This window comes from Aotus nancymaae, unplaced genomic scaffold (genome assembly GCF_030222135.1).
Source record: "Aotus nancymaae isolate 86718 unplaced genomic scaffold, 86718_ANA_hifiasm-v0.15.2.pri h1tg000041l, whole genome shotgun sequence".
NCBI classification, from domain to species: Eukaryota; Metazoa; Chordata; class Mammalia; order Primates; family Aotidae; genus Aotus; species Aotus nancymaae.
In genome coordinates, this window is record NW_026988455.1 from 16,146,587 (window position 1) to 16,163,527 (window position 16,941).

The following is a 16,941-nucleotide window of genomic DNA, read 5'->3' on the forward strand; positions in this document are numbered from 1 at the left end:
ATATCGACTTGGGAGACAAAAGATATCATCCTATTTATAGGATTCTGTTTTTAGTAGTGGCATTCCATTTATAAAATATAGTAATTCTCGACTGCTAAAAATGCCAAATCCTAGAAAACACAGCATTCCTCTAAGTGATGTTAACACCGTTCTCTAACAGTTGTTGATAAAAGATTCATCTGATGAATCGGATTTCTCTGAAATAGAGGATTCTGATAATTCATATGACTCTGATGTTAGTTCTATTCAGAAATAACATTTTCTGGCCAGGCATGGTGGCTCACGCCTGTAATACCAGGACTTTGGGAGGCTGAGGCAGGCAGATCACACAGTCAAGAGATCAAGACCATTATTGTCAACACGGTGAAACCCCATCTCTACTAAAAATACAAAAATTAGCTGGGCAGGGTGGCTCGTGCCTATAGTCCCAGCTACTCTGGAGGCTGAGACAGGAGAATCACTTGAACCCAGGAGGTGGAGGTTGCAGTGAGCCGAGATCATGCCACTGCACTCCAGCCTGGCAACAGAGCGAGACTCCATCTCAAAAAAAATAATAATAATATTTTCTATTTTATGTTCACATCAAAAATCAGATATGCTTCAGCCTCCAAGAACATGTTTATGTAAAATTAAATGAGTGCTGGCCACAAGCTGCACTTTTTCTTCTAAGTGGGAAAAGGGTTAACAAGACCACCAATGTGGATGCCCATCAGTGTGGATGGGTATTATCCAATCACTGAAGGCCAGAACAGAACAAAAAGGGAGAGGAAAGGCAAATACATGCTCTCTGCTTGAGCTAGAATTTCCATCTTTTCCTGCCCTCAGACATCAGCGCACTTGCTTCTTAGATCTTCAGGTTCAGACAGAGACAGAAACTTGTACCAGGTGCTCCCAGGTTCACAGCCCACAGACTCAGACTGAATTACATCCAAGGCCGTCTTGCAGATGGGAGATCTTGAGACTTCTTGGGGCACATCTGGGACTTCCTGGCCTTCATAATCTTATGAGCCAATTTCTATAATGAATCTGCTCTCTAATATATCTATTCTGTGTCTCTGGAGAACCCTAATACAGCTGGCAACATGTCAAAAATACAAATTTGTAGGCCAGTCTCAGACCTCCTGAATCAGAAAGTCTGGGGTTGGGGCTCAGCTATCTGTGTTTTAACATAATCCTCCAGGAGACCCAAATGCACACTAAAGTTTGAGAACCACTGCTATAAATTATATTTTTAAAATGATCATTCAGATTGCCATTATATTAGGGTTTAATTTCCATTAAACCTATTAAATACAGTTTATTTTATAATATTTCTAAGTATAGATTTTATAACATTCCTATAAAAGTAAATTCGTATAGAGGAAGCTCTGAACTTACCAAAAGTTCAGAAGAGGATGACTAATAAGAAATTTAACAATTGGCTTCTATTTTTCTCATACTTGGTTTCTGGAATAAAATCCTTACAACAGTTTTTAAGGAAACACTTCATTACATTGTTCACATTTACTCCATCCTGTGTTACGCAGGTTCTCAGCATTTAAGGTGACTTCCAGTAACTTCTTAAAATGAACCAGAACTACAGGATGCTGAAGATCAAGGACTCTGAGAAGACATGAAGCTGAAGACTCAGCTTCATCACTTTCCACCTGGGTGCTCTTAGAAAACTCAGCCACTTCAGGCCTCAGTTTCCCCAACTGTACAGTTAAAATTAAGTATATCCTTCATCATAGGGAGAAAAATCAAAAGTGTTTAAAGCCGATTGCATGGCACAAAATAGCAATGCTCCACAGTAATTTTATCATTATTAGCTAAAAGAATTATTTCATTTTAAATGCTCCTGAACATACTTAAGTCCTTAGAAGGTAGAGGTTATAAACACCTGAATTGTTTTTCATAGCAACCACATGATAAATGATTTTTTTAAATAAAGGTGACAAAACTACAACTGCATTCAGGACAGGTCTTGCTGTCACCCAGGCTGGAGTGCAGTGACACAATCTTGGCTCACTGCAGCCTCAACCTCCTAGGCTCAAGCAATCCTGCCACCTCAGTTTCCCAAGTAGCTGACACTACAGGCATGTACCAACAGGCCTGGATAATTTTCTAATTTTTTTGTAGAGATGAGATCTTGCTATGTTGCCTAGGCTAATCTCAAACTCCTAGGCTCAAGCTATCCTCTTGCCTTGGCTTCCCAAAGTGCTGGGATTACAAGTGTGAGCCACTGCACCCAGCCACAATCACATTCATTTCTAACAAAGGATCTCATGGTAGAAAAATAGCTCATTCTGCAAATAAAAGCAGTGTATGCAATATCTAACCACAAACACCCAGATCAAGAGAAAACATTTCAAAATATTTTCTTTAAAGATCCCTAAACTGTCATAGGGAAAAAGGCCAAGGCATAGTACAGACTTGAGCAGATTAGTCAAGAATGTGATTTGATGAATTAAAGAAATTACATTTTGGCAGGGCTGAAGCAGAAGGCAGGCAAAATTCCAAGTTGCTTCTGGTTCATTCAAATGAGCAGTTCCCTTCCTTTTTGCAGCTAATAATGTAATATTAAAACATATTATATTTAAAAGGTCAAAAAGCCAATGTGAAAAAAAAAAGTCATGTAAGAATCCTTTAGATATGTGCCAGGTTGACATGAACACCACTTTCAAATACTGTTTAACAACTGCTGAGGAGATGAGGGTGTGGGGCCTTCATAAAAATCCGGAGTTTGAATCTCAGCTTGGCCAATCACCAGCTAACTGACCTTAGTTAGGCAAGTCCCTGAGCTTCCTAATTGGTCTTCTTGTTTCTACTTTTGTCTTCTTCCTGTTCATTCTCCCACAGTAATCACACAAGCAGGCCAGACCCCCCTTTCTACCTCAGGGTCTTTGCATACGCTGTTTCCACTTTTCCCTCTCATAGCACACACTGCCAATCTTTGCAGACAATTCGTTCAGTCCTTCAGATCTTACGTCACTTCTCAAGAATACCGTTCTTGCCTAGGCTACATTAGATCCTCCTGTTACATGCTCTCTTTATTTTTGTTTTTTGAGACAGGGTCTCACACACCCAGGCTGGATGGAGTGCAATGGCACAATTACATCTTGTTGCAGCTTTGACCTTCTGAGCCCAAGTGATCCTCCCACCTCAGCCTCTTACGTAGCTGGGACCACAGATGCACACCACCACACCCAGCTATTTTTGATTTTTTTTTTTGTAGAAACAAGGTCTTGCTATGTTGCCCAGGGTAGTCTCCAACTCCTGGGATCAAGCCATCCTCCTGCCTTGGCCTCTCAAAGTGCTGGGATTACAGGCATGAGACACTGCACCTTGCCCTTTATTTTTGTAACTCTTATCACCATTTTAATAACACCGATCATGTCTTTTACTGTCATCAGTCTGCCCCACTAAACTGCAAGTTGTGTGGAAGTAAGAACCATGTCTGTTCACTGCTGTATTTCTAGCACCAAGTGGAGTGTCTGGAGCACAGGTGAGAGTAACTATTATAAAGGGTCCTTGGCATTGTCTCAGCCATCCAGAGTTACCAGCTAACTTCATAGAGTTAAGAGGTAAACACTTTCAGATCAGTTGGGTTCACAGATGTGCAATATTGTCAGATGAAAAGTAAATTCAACATCTTTCTGGTTTCCAAAAGCAGAATCAAGAAAAATCTGAAAAACTGTAGACCCTCTGAATTTAAATGGACAGCTAACTTCAGATTCGGAATTGGGAATCATGCTTATAAAACCAAACTGGTAGACTGAATCTGGTATGAAATACCATGATGGGTAATAGCTGTACCTCCCATCTACTCAATCCGGATAAAAAGAGGGAAACAGGCACATGTGTCTGTTTTCTGCTTGCCCTCATTCTTCTCTTTATCTTTCCACCTTTATTATAACTGGGAAAAGCCCCAGACAACAGAGGGGGAGAGCTGCCTGAGCTTACGGCAATCTGGTTACACTGAGTGACATATGTTGTACTAACCATGAATTGCCGCGCCAACCCACATCAGGTTCCTCATTCATTCCCATCAATTTTCCATCCTGGCTTTCCTCCCTGACCCATCTCTTTTTCAGCTTTCCTTTCCTTTCTACTGCTCAATTTCTCTCAAGATGTGAGGCACAAAGATACAGCAGAAAGAAGGTTGGATTTAAAGACTCCTGGAGCCTTTTCTTGGAGAAACTGCTAAAACATATCACAGGAAATTATTCTGGAGTCTGGGAAAACAAGAGTTTAATCAAGTAAAAAGACAGTTCAGAGAAAGGATGGAAAAAGAAACAGGATAACATGAAATTGTTAGGGAGAAAAAACTCCTGGGCCTTATACTCATAATCAACCTTGTAACTCCCACACTGCCAAACATACACAGTGAAGAGCTTGTGTATCTTCTTAGGCTGCTGGCCACTGCCTTGTACATGAGGGAATTTAATTGAACAAAGGAGACCAAGTCACTTTCTGACAATGGTGTAATGTTTTTGTTTTATTAGAGACAGGGTGTTCCCTCTGTTGCTGAGGCTGGAGTGCAGTGGCGTGATGATAGCTCACTATGGCCTCAAACTCCTGACCTCAAGCAATCCTCCCATCTCAGCCTCCCAAACTGCTGGGATTACAGGTGTGAGCCATGCCACCTGGCCCTGATAGTGGTGTTTTGATAAGACACCTTACCTGTCCTTGCTGCTTATCCCAAAGAAATATATTGTTCAAGATCTGCAATCAGGCTTCATGTATGGATGTGGGGAGAAAGGAGTGGCTAGGCATCATGATATTAAATAGTAAGAGCATTTTTTGGTAATAAACACCCTAACCAGCTTTCCTAAAATCCAGTTAAGATTGAAGCATCTCTTTAGAATTACCAATATCCAAAACAATACTTAAAATTACAACCTCACAGGGGAACCTACCACAGATTGTCTGCTTATTTATCCCACCTGCAATGTGGTGATTGCTTGCAAACAGGTACTCATGATTCTGAATAATTATCCTGCATCCAACCCAGTGGTGTTGAGATTACTGACATTTCACACCAGAAAGCAAGTTCTTAATTTGAAAGATGTCAGTTATGTGGAGAGAAAGGACCAAAACCCACCCCAGTGTTAATTCTCCTTTGTATATTTCCCTAGAGAACTTTCTGACCACCACCCCCTCAACCCAGGACTCTGTGTGTGTGCCATCCCCCAACCTCCATTAAGGTTCATTTTACCCTCTGGAAGCTAAGAGGAGATGAAAGCAGCCCCAGGAAGAACCAGGCTTGTTTCCTCCACACAGACAATAGCTGCCACCTGCATGAAGATTTACTCCCCCGCTTCCTAGCTCCTATATCATAGAGTCACAGCTACTAGTGCCCCAGAGAAGGACTAGGAGAAAGAACAAAGGCACCAGGTGTCTCAGGCAGAGGGAGGAAAAGGTGGCTTCTCTTTCACACTCCCACAATACAGCTATGGTCAGTGGAAGCCAGGTTGCTCCCCATCTCGGGCTGTGTTGAGACAGCTGTTGGAACCAGAATAGAAAAAGGAAGGAAAAAACAGTACTCCCTAAGGAAGGCTAGTTTTTTATTATGAAGGAAGGAAAACTGCTAAACATGAATGGGAGCCTGTCTTGAAGCACTGCGGAGCTTTCATCTACCAGTTTAGTTCTATCCTGCCATGAACGACTCCTTGGCAATTATCACTAGCAAGCTGGAGAGCCTTAATATGAACGAAGCCAGTTATAGGAGGAGGCCATTGTTTACTCTTTTCCCACAGGGCAAAGTCGGTGACAGGGGTCTTCAGCTGGCACCTGGCACGCAGTCACATCCACTACAGGAAGTCAACAGGGAGACCTTAAACAGGAAGGTTCTGGGCGGGGGTCTTCACTATTCTCTCCAGAAGGTTTGAGAACAAGAGGCCTGGGAGTACTGTCAAAGTAAGAGTGAGGAAGAAATAAAATCAGAGAAGAAAAGGTGAAAAGCTGAAAATTCACACAGATTTCCTTGCCCTCTGTTTTTCTGTAAAAGAAGTAGAAAAAAAAGAAAAGAAACTTTAGATGTAATTATTGGTGGAATTATAATGAAAAAGGTAACTTTATGTGACCATATTTATAATTTCATGCAATGATAGTTCTTTGATTAGATCATAAAATTTCTGTCATTTATATATTTGCATTTGCTGTTCCCCTCTGTTTTATTTTATTTTTTAAAAATAGAGATAGGATTTCACTATGTTGCCCAGGCTGGTCTTGAACTCCTGGGCTCAAGCAATCTTCCTATCTCAGCCTCCCAAAGTGCTGGGATTACAGGTGTGAGCCACCATGCCTAGCCTCTATTTTATTTTTATTACATAAACATAACATGGTCATTATAAAACTTTAAAAATCTTGATAAAAAAATCTGGTAAATTGGTAAAGGGTATTTGTTTATAAAAATTTCCTATATTACACTTATTGGAATTTTTTTCACAGAAGTCACAAATATCTGTTTGTGCAAATAAATGTTTATCTGTTTGCATTCTTTTCTTTAACATTCTTGAGAATTATCCCTGCCATTTAAAGTCATCCCGGAAAGCATATGGGGGCATCTGTACGTGCTGCTGAAGGTTTGAAGTACCAAGTTTACCTACAGCAATAAAAAGCTCAGAAACCTTCCAATTATCTCACTGACAAACCTTTAGAAAGCCCTCCTGAATTAATAATTAAAGTAACACCAAGAAAAAGCTGGGACCCTTACCTGAAGGATCTTTTTCTGGCTGCCTGAAGTGAGAAAAACCTTTTATAACCACTTTTACTGAAGGTGTGCAATGTGGTTTAGAATGACTGCAGATACAAAGGTATAAGAATTATCTCAATTACTTTCCCTTATTTATCCATAATAAATATTCTTTTCTCAAGATATTTTCATAAGGAATTTTTTTAGTACTCATGTAATAAAAGGATTTGGCCAAACCATAAAATACATGAGAAATAGTTTCCTTAATTGTATAAAACCATATGCTATCATGGTTATGAAGGAAGATTATGGATTCCTTGGTATAGAGAACTTAAACAGATGTTTATCAATCCTTCCTGCAGTCCTAAGAAAAAACCAAAGAACTTAAATGATCTCAGGCTTTCTAAATTACATGATGAAAGACTGCCATAATCAGAAATAAAGTTTAACATCAATATCTTTCAGCCTAAAACTTACCATTTTTTGTCCACCACCTTCCTCTTCCACAGCATGGGCCAGTCTACTACAGAAATGTAAAAGCTACAAGGTGTTTTACTATTTTGTAGAGTCATAGATCAAGCAGCCATACAGACACAAGAAAAGCATGCTTATATCATACAGGAAGAGAATTCTTATCACTAGCCCTATCTTTGAAACTATATAAAAGACAATTTAATAGAAAGAGTAATTAATTTAGAAGGGAATATGCCCACAACTGAGGCCTATCTCAGATGCAACATGGCCAGCAGTTTATTTTAATCCGTCTCCCTGTCACCATCTTTAAGACACTTCCTGTTTTTAACCCATACAGTCTCACTGCTTGCACACACACTGTGCCAAATCTCAATACTCAAGCTTGTTTTCATTCCTGCATAGGCTTTAGATTTACACATCGTTTCAGGGTAAAATATTTCTGAAAACAGAAAAGGCATTTTGGCTCTTCAAACTTACCCAGGGCTTTCCAAGACAGTTCTGTGAATTCAAGTACTTCTTCATTGACAAAATGTTACTGTAAATTTTCTTGTTAATTGAACCCAAGACACTGTCAGCCTGACATTAGAGGGGCTCACAAAACTTAGCCAGCAACCTTTTGTACTGAGAAAAACACAGATTATCAAATGAGCAGCCAGCATGTCTAAGGGACTCTTGTGGTGCAATTTGAGAAGGCTGAAAAAGAACACCAAGAGAGGGAGCTGCTAATTAATTCTTCTCCTCTGCATCAGCCCCAAATGTTTCAGACAACAACTGATCTGGGAACACAGTTTTGACATTGTTGAGATAATGACCTGATTTGTTCCCAAAATGCTGGGAGAGCTGCTGCAACTCTATCTGGTGAGAACCATTTGTACTCTTTTCTTCCCAAAGCCAGAGTAGGCTTGTTTCCAAAGACAAGGAATACTTCCTGTCTTTTTTCCAAGCCCGACAGTCAAGGGGCATTAAAGCCTTATCAACATAGCTCTGAAGTATGGGCTACTTTAGATTGGCCCATACTTGGTTGCCAATATAGAATTTCCTGACAGATACTATTAAAATACAGATGTTTCACAGTGTGCCCACAAACAGAAATAAGGACACAAGACTGCCTTGCATTACAGAATTTACTTGCATGGGGAGTGAGGGTAGGAAAGGGAATAGTGAAAATGGCTACATGAGAATAAACAGTTGAAAACCTACAACCTGATGAATCAGAGTTCTATGGTAGAGAGGTGGGAGAGGTAAGGTGAAAACTGCCACAAGCAAATGAGACTGCAGCAACATATGTAAGGAGACTGTTTCAGGTCCACCCACCTACAGCTATCATCCTCTCTCACCGCCTTTTCCCATGAGCTTGAAAGGTTCACAGACACCAGGGTTTCTGAACACAACTGGTATTTGAGGCTGGATAATTCTCTGTTGTCAGGGGTTGTCCTGGACACCGCAGAGTGTTTAGCAGCATCTCTGGCCTTTACTCGCTAGATGACAGTAGCACCTACCCTCTCTGGTTCAGTTGTAACATTCAGAAATTTCTTCAGATATTGCCAAATGTCCCCTGGGAACACTGCCCTAGATTGCGAAGTGCAGATATGTGCTTGGCCACCATGCATGGAAGGTGTATTCTGCACACTAAACAAGTGCACCCAGCTAAGGTGGCATGTAAGAGCTTAAGTCCCATGCATGGTCCACTCACCAAGTCAGGGACTGTGTCCATTCAGAAGGACACACAGTTTTTAGTGTCCTCAAAGGCTCTGTACTGGCCAAGCACTGTGGCTCATGCCTATTATCCCAGCACTTTGGGAGGCCGAGGTGGGCAGATCACTTGAGGTTAGGAGTTCGAGACCAGCCTGGCCAACAGGGCAATCCTGTCTCTAATAAAAATACAAAAAAATTAGCCAGGCATGGTGGCACACTCCTGTAATCCCAGCTACTTGGGAGGCTGAGACAGAAGACTTGCCTGAACTCGGGAGGCGGAGGTTGCAGTGAGCTGAGATTGCACCACTGCACTCCAGCCTGGGAGTAAGAGTAAGACAGAGCAAGACTCCACCTCAGGGTGGAGGGGAGGGGGAACAAAGGGGTCTTTGTACTGGCCAACAGAAGTACTGCATCTTCATATGTTGTCACTCTGCCATGAAGCCCCTGAAACTTCTCGTTGCTAAGCCCAGCAGAAATGACTCAATTCTCACAGCTTTGCAGGAGCTAATGCTGGTAACCACTGCCTTCTTGGAATGCACCTTTGAAGGTTTCTTCCATCCTTTCTGTCCATTCCTCCTCAGTCTGCTTTGCAGGCTGCTCTTCAGAGTTCTGCACTAAGCCCTCTTCTGCTCCCCCACCTCTAACTAGGTGATCTTACTACCTCATCTGCTGCAGTTACCATCCACATGGGAAAGACTCCCAGAACTTGAGCTCTTTCTCTTTTCTGAACTTCCAAATGCAGGATTCAAGCTCACATTTCCCTTTCAATGACCTGCAGACCCTTGAACTCAATCTGTCCATAAATGAGCTCATCACCCTCTCTCACAAACCTCCCAGGCTTCCTTTCACTGAATAGCAGCCAGATTGTCCCAGAAGTCTGGGCACTGGGCTTGATGCTTCCTTCTCCCCGTTTAATGAACTCACAGAGATTTTACTCCTAAACCACCAATGTCCATGTTTTTCCAGCCCCAAGGCCAGCTCAGCCTATAATTTCTCTCACTGGAGATTACTACAGGTGCCTCCATTCTCAGGCCATCCTCACATATCCAAGCTGGAGGGACTCTTCCAGCCAGCTTCACTCACCAACTTAAAACTTGTCAGTGATTTCCCACCACCCTTGAGATAAAGTTCAGTTTCCTAACAGTTTACCAGGCTCTTTATGACCTATCCTCCCACCCCACCCAACGATCACACACTAAACTCTCTTCAGTTCTAAACACAGAATGCTCCCCTTCCTCTCCTCTTCCCCAAATCTACCACTTCACCTGGCTAACTCCACCTCACCCAACAGATTTCAGCTCCAACTCTCTGACCTCCACCTCCCACTAATGTTCCCAGGATTACGTGCCCCTAACAGCCCGTACTTCCCCTATCAGAGAGCTTACTCTGCTTATTTGTCTAGTGCCCCAACAAAGTACGTTACATCCCGGCTTTGCATCATCCACGAGCTTCGGCCTCACTTATTCCTCTACATAGTGTTTGTTGGTCAGTCCATCCATTAATTGCTAATCTCAAATTTGTCATGGCTCATAAGCAACAGGGAAGATAAGAAGTACCAAGACTACAGAATGACCCTATCCGCACCAGATGCTGTAGCGATGTTAAAATACATACATGACACAGAACTAGCCCTCAAATATATTAAGGTGTGGAAATGATGTAAGAAGTTAACAACAGCCAGGTGCAGTGGCTTATGCCTGTAATCCTAGCACTTTGGGAGGCTTGTTTGATTCCAGGAGTTTGAGACCAGTCTGGGCAACATGGCAAAACCCTGGCTCTACAAATAAAAAAATTAATTAATTAAAAATTAGCTGGGCATGGTGGTGCACACCTGCGGTCCCAGCTACTCAGGAGGCTGAGGTGGGAGGATCACCTGAGCCTAGGAGGTAGAGGGTCCAGTGAGTCCTGATCATGCCACAGCACTCCAGCTTGGGAAACAAAAGCTTGTCTCAAAAAAAAAAAAAAAAAGCAACAGAACATGAAATGTTATATTTATCAATCAAATTAATAGAGGTAGCCTAAGAAAATAGGTAGATAGGAAATGAAAACTTAAGAAATTATCAGGATTAAAGAAATAAGATATGGAGCCTCCTAACAGAGAAACCCTGGATTTGGACTCGGATTTTGAAGATGGTAAGGGGCAAAACAATAGGTATAGAAATTAACTAGAGAAATGTCAAGTCTTGCAATAATCCACTACCTTTTAAAATCAGAGTTACGTTTTTTCAAGTGAAAATCTTGTAAATTGCTGCTAGTTTTCCATTTCCACAGACAGCAAGATGTAGAGCGGTCATTCTTTGGTGAAATGAGAACAAGTCATTGAGATCAGTGCTGACTTCCATAAAAGGACAAACAAGGAGCAGTGTGTCTAAAGCTTGGGGGTTTTCAAACATCAATGGTCTCAAAATACACAGAAATATTAATAAATAGGTTGGGTGACAACTTATTACCTTTAAGGGCTTATTACCTTTTTCCATTTTTCCTCCCACTTTTATTAAGGTTATAATTAAAAAATAAAAATTGTATGTATTTACAATGTACATGTTTTCACATACATAGACTTTGTGAAATTAAATCAAGCTAATTAACATATCCATCACATTACACTTATTTGTGGTGAGAACATTTAGGAACTAATCTCTTAGTAATTTCCAAATATACACTATTAACTATAGTCACCACACTGTACAACAGATCTCCAAGACATATTTATCCTAACTGAAGCCTCCCCGCAACCCCGAAACAGAGTTTCGCTCTTGTTGCCCAGCCTGGAGTGCAATGGTGCAATCTCGGCTCCCTGCAACCTCCACCTCCTGGCTTCAGGCAATTCTCCCGCCTCAGCCTCCCGAGTAGCTGAGATTACAGCTGCACCACCACACCCGGCTAATGTTTGCAGTTTTAGTAGAGATGGGGTTTCACCACTTTGGTCAGGCTGGTCTCGAACTCCTGGCCTTAGGTGATCCATCTGCCTAGGCCTCCCAAAGTGCTGAGATTACAAGCATGAGCCACCGTGCCCGGCCTAACTAACTGAAACTTTTTACCTTTAACCAACATCTTCCTAAGTACCCCTAATCTCCCAGACCCTGATAACCACCATTACACTCTCTGCTTCTGTGAGAGAGTTTGACTTTCTTGGGCGCCACATGTAAATGAGATAATGCAGTATTTGTCTTTCTGCGCCTGGCTATTTCATCTATGAATAGGTTCATCTATGTTCTTGCAAATGACAGGATTTCTTCTTTTGTAAGGCTTAATAGTATTCCACTGTACACATATACCACATTTTCTTTACTCATTCGTCTATTGATAAACACTTCCATTGTCCCATATCTTGACTATTGTAAATCACGCTGCGAGGGACATAAGAGTACAGGTATCTCTTTGATTTCAATTCCTTTGGATATATACCCAGAAGTAGGATTCGTGGATCATATGTAAGTTCTGTTTTTATTTTCTGTGGAATTTCCATACTCATACTATTTTCCATATTGGTTGTACTAACATATTATCATCAACAGTGTAAGAGCGTCCCTTTGTCTCACATTTTCCCAACACACTTGTTATTTTTCATCTTTGATAATACCCATTCTAGTAGATATGAGGTGATATCTGGCTGTGGTTTTCTATTTTTTAGTAGAGACGAGGTTTTGCCATGTGGCTAGGCTGGTCTCAAACTCCTGATCTCAAGTGATCTGCCTTCCTCAGCCTCCCAAAGTGCTGGGATTACAGGCATGAGCCACTGCATCCAGCCGCTCACGGTGGTTTAACTTGCATTTCCCTGATTAGTGATATTGAACACCTTTTGATATACCTGTTGCTCATTTGTATGTCTTCTATTGAGAAATATCTATTAAGGTCCTCTCTTCATTTTTTAATCAGATTGTTTTCTTGCTACTGAGTTGTATGGGCTCCTTGTATAGCTCAGATATTAACCCCTTATCAGATGTATGGCCTGCAAACATTTTATACCATTCTGTAGGCTGCCTCTTCATTTTATTGTTTCCTTTTCTATGCATAATTTTTTTTAGTTTAACACAATCCCATTTGTCTACGTTTGCTTCTGTTGTACTTTTGAGGTCATATCCAAAACATCACTGCCCAGAACAATGTCAAAAAGCTTTTTCTCTGTGTGTTCTTCAAGTAGTTTTATACTTTTTGATCGTACTGTTTACGTCTCTAGGCCATTTTGCAGTCAAATCCTTTACCCCTGAGCTATGCCCCCAATCTTCAGTCCATTTTGAATTGATTTTTGTATATGGTATGAGAAAGGGGTTTAATTTAATTTTTCTGTAAGTGGATGTCCAGTTTTTCTAATACCATTTATTGAAGAGACTCTCTTTGCCCCATTATGTGTTCTGGGCAACTTTGTCAAAGAGCCACCAACTGTAAATACGAATTATTTCTGGGCTCTCTATTCTGTTCCATTGGTCTATATGTCTGTTTCTACGCCATTACCATGCTATTTTCATATAGCTTTTTAGTATATTTTGAAATCAAGTTGTGTGACGCCTCCAGTTTTGTTCTTTGGGGTTTTTCTGGGGAGAGTTTCAACAAACCAAAACTTAATAGATGCAGCAAAAGCAGTACTAAAAGAAACTTTACAGCACTAAATTCCTACATTAAGGAAGAAGATGTCAGATAAACTTAACTTTACACCTTAATTAGAAAAATAATAAACAGCCCAAAGTCAGCAGCAGAAGGAAAAAATGGACATCACAGCAGAAATAAATGGAGACTAGAAAAACAATAGAAAAGATAAAACTGACAAACCTTTAGCTGAACTAAAAAACAAATTACAAATGAAAGATGAGACATTACAATTGATACCACAGAAATACAAAAGATAAGAGACTACTATAAGCAAATATATGCCAACAAATTAGAAAACCTAGAAGAAATGGATAAATAACTAGAAACATACAACCTATGCCAAAGCTGATTACAGAAATAGAAAATCTGAAGAGACCAATAACAAGTAAGGAGACTGAATCAGAAATCAAAACCTCTCAACAAAGAATATTCTAGGACTTCGTGGCTTCACTGGTGAATTTTACCAAACATTTAAAGAGAAGAATTAACACCAACCCTTCTCAAACTCTTGCCAACAACTGAAGAGGAGGGAATCAACCCTTCCAAACTCATTTTACAAGGCCAGCAAAGACACTACAAGAAAATAAAATTACAGGTCAATATCCTTGATGACTATAGATGCAAAAATCCTAGCAAATCAAATTCAACAACGCATTAAAAGGATCATATACCATGATCAAGTGGGATTTATCCCTGGGATGCAAAGATGGCTCCGCATATGCAAATTAATTAAAAATAATACCACATTAACAAAATGAAGGATAAAAATCCTATGATCGTCTCAATAGATGGATAAAAATCATTAAAAAATTCAACATCCTTTTATGACAAAAACTCCCAACAAATTTGGTATAAAGAATGGACCTCAACATAATAAAGGCCACATATGACATGTCCATAGCCAATATCATGCTCAGTGGTAAAAAGCTGAAAGCCTTTCCTCTAAGATCAGGAGCAAAACAAGGATGCCCCCTCTTACCACTTCTGTTCAATATAGTACTAGAAGTTTTAGCCAGAGCTATTAGGCAAGAAAAATAAAACGCATCAAAACCAGAAAGGAAGAAGTTAATTTGTCTCCGTTTGCAGATTATATAATCTTACATACAGAAAACCTTCAGAACGTCACCAAAAAACTGTTAGAACTCATAAATGCAGTAAAGTTGTAGGATACTAAAATCAACATATAAAAATCAGTAGCATTTCTATTATATATACTAATAATGAACTATCTGAAAAAGAAATCAAGAAAATGATTCCATTTACAATAGCATCAAGAAAGAATAAGGCCAGGTGCAATGGCTCACACCTGTAACCCTAGCACTTTGGGAAGCTGAGGCAGAAGGACTGCTTGAGTCCAGGAGTTCAAGACCAGCCTGGGCAACATAGTGAGACCTCATGTCTACAAAAAAAAAAAAAAAAAAATTAAAAATGAGCCAGGCATGGGGGTGCACACCTGTAGTCACAGTTACTTGGGAGGCTGAGGCAAGAGAAACACTTGAGCCCAAGAATTCAAGGCTGCAGTGAACTGTGATCACACCACTGAACTCTAGCCCAGGTGACAGAGTGAGACCCTGTCTCAAAAAAAAGAAAGAATGAAACACTTAGTAATAAATTTAACCAAGGAGGTGAAAGATCTGTATGCTGAAAACTGTAAAATACTGCTGAAAGAAACTGAAGACATAAATAAATGGAAGGATATCCTGTATTCATGGATTGGAAGAATTAACACTGTAAAAATGTCCGTAGTCCCCAAAGTGACCTACAGATTTAATACTATCCCTATCAAAATTCCAATGTAATTTTTTACAGAGAAAAAAAAATTCTAAAATTTGTATGGAACTCCACAACACACCAAATAGCCAAAGCAGTCTTAAGCAAAAATATACATAACATTTAAAAACTGGAACATTTTCAGTCAGGCATTGGAGCTCATGCCTATAATCCCAGCACTTAGGGAGGCCAAGGTGGGTGGATCACTTGAGGCCAGAGTTCAAGACCAGTCTGGCCAACATGGTGAAACCCTGTTGCTACCAAAAATACAAAAATTAGCCAGGTGTGGTGGCTCTTGCCTGTAATCCCAGCTACTTGGGAGGCTGAGGCAAGAGAATTGCTTGAACCCAAAAGGTAGAGGTTGTAGTGAGCTGAGATTGCGCCACTGTACTCCAGCCTGGGTAACAGAGTGAGACTCCGTCTCAAAAAAAATGAAATAAAAACAAATAAAAGCTGGAAAATTTTCAACCAAAAAATTTGATTGGTGTCATTTATGAAGTACTTACTACGTGAAATGTCTAATAAATATGGTGTCAATTTACCCTTACAATCGTCCTCTGAGGGACTATCGTTATTTCCATCTTACAAATAGGAAAATTGAGTCTCTGATCGAGAGACAGAATTCAACCCCAAATCTGACTCCTTCCTTATGTTCTAAGCTGACTCTCAAACAAATAACTAAGCAAACAATAGCTCTTACTAGAAAGCACCATGCTGCTGAAACCCACTGGTTTGAAGGAACCTCTGCAGGTATCTATAATTAAGTTAGGACTGTTCCAACTTGAACCAGTTGCTGTCAATTTAGTTTTAAAAATAGCTCTGGCCTGAGGCAGAATGTGCCTCTTAGGAACCTCAAAATTGTTTTGTCAATCGGAGTAATCTTTACTGAAATGCTATAAATTCTCATCTTTTCCTCTTCTTCCTGGAGAACTGAGAACAATTCTGGAATGTGTAAGATGTCTGTCCCTCCTTTATTCAACATTTTACAAAAAAATACGGTCCCAGGATACAGGACCTTGCACAGTCTCCTGTTCAGCTGCCTGAGAAGAAAAGGCATTACTGAGCACTTACTACATACCCAATTTTTTGCAACATGATCCTTCTCAAATACAATCATCCTAAGTTGGGCACTCTTATTAGCTCTACTTTACAGACAAGAAAGCAGGGCTGAGAGAAGTCCAGAGCTTGTGTTCTTTCCACTCCCACAGCTCTACCAGCTGCTTATCAGTGCTGCCCTCAGTAGCTCTGCTCCAAGACAAAAAAGGATGAATAGCTCAACAAGAGAGAGGGGACTCAACAGTAGATAGATGTTTGAGCCTGCTCAGGGCAACTTGTTGAGTGAGAAAATAAAAGAATGGACCCTACCCTCAAAGAAATTAAATCCAGGAATAGTGTAAAGATACATGAAAATAAGTAAAATAGAAAACACTCCTTTCTAAATCAGGAGTTCTCAACCTCAGCACTACTGACAGACAGTCTGTAACGCTTTGTTGTGGGCTGTTCTGTGCATCTCTGGCGTCTGCCCTCTAGATGCCAGTAGCACCCCTTCCCAGAATGACGACAATCAAAAATGTCTCCAAACACTGCCAAATGCCTCTGGGGGTCAAAAAATTACTAAACATCCCTACCTGTTGAGAATCACTGCTCTGAATGAGACAGGTGCTGAAATAGACCTATCATTATTATTTTAGGTTATTCCACAGCTTCACGTTAGGTGCAAGCTTTCAGAGTTCTTT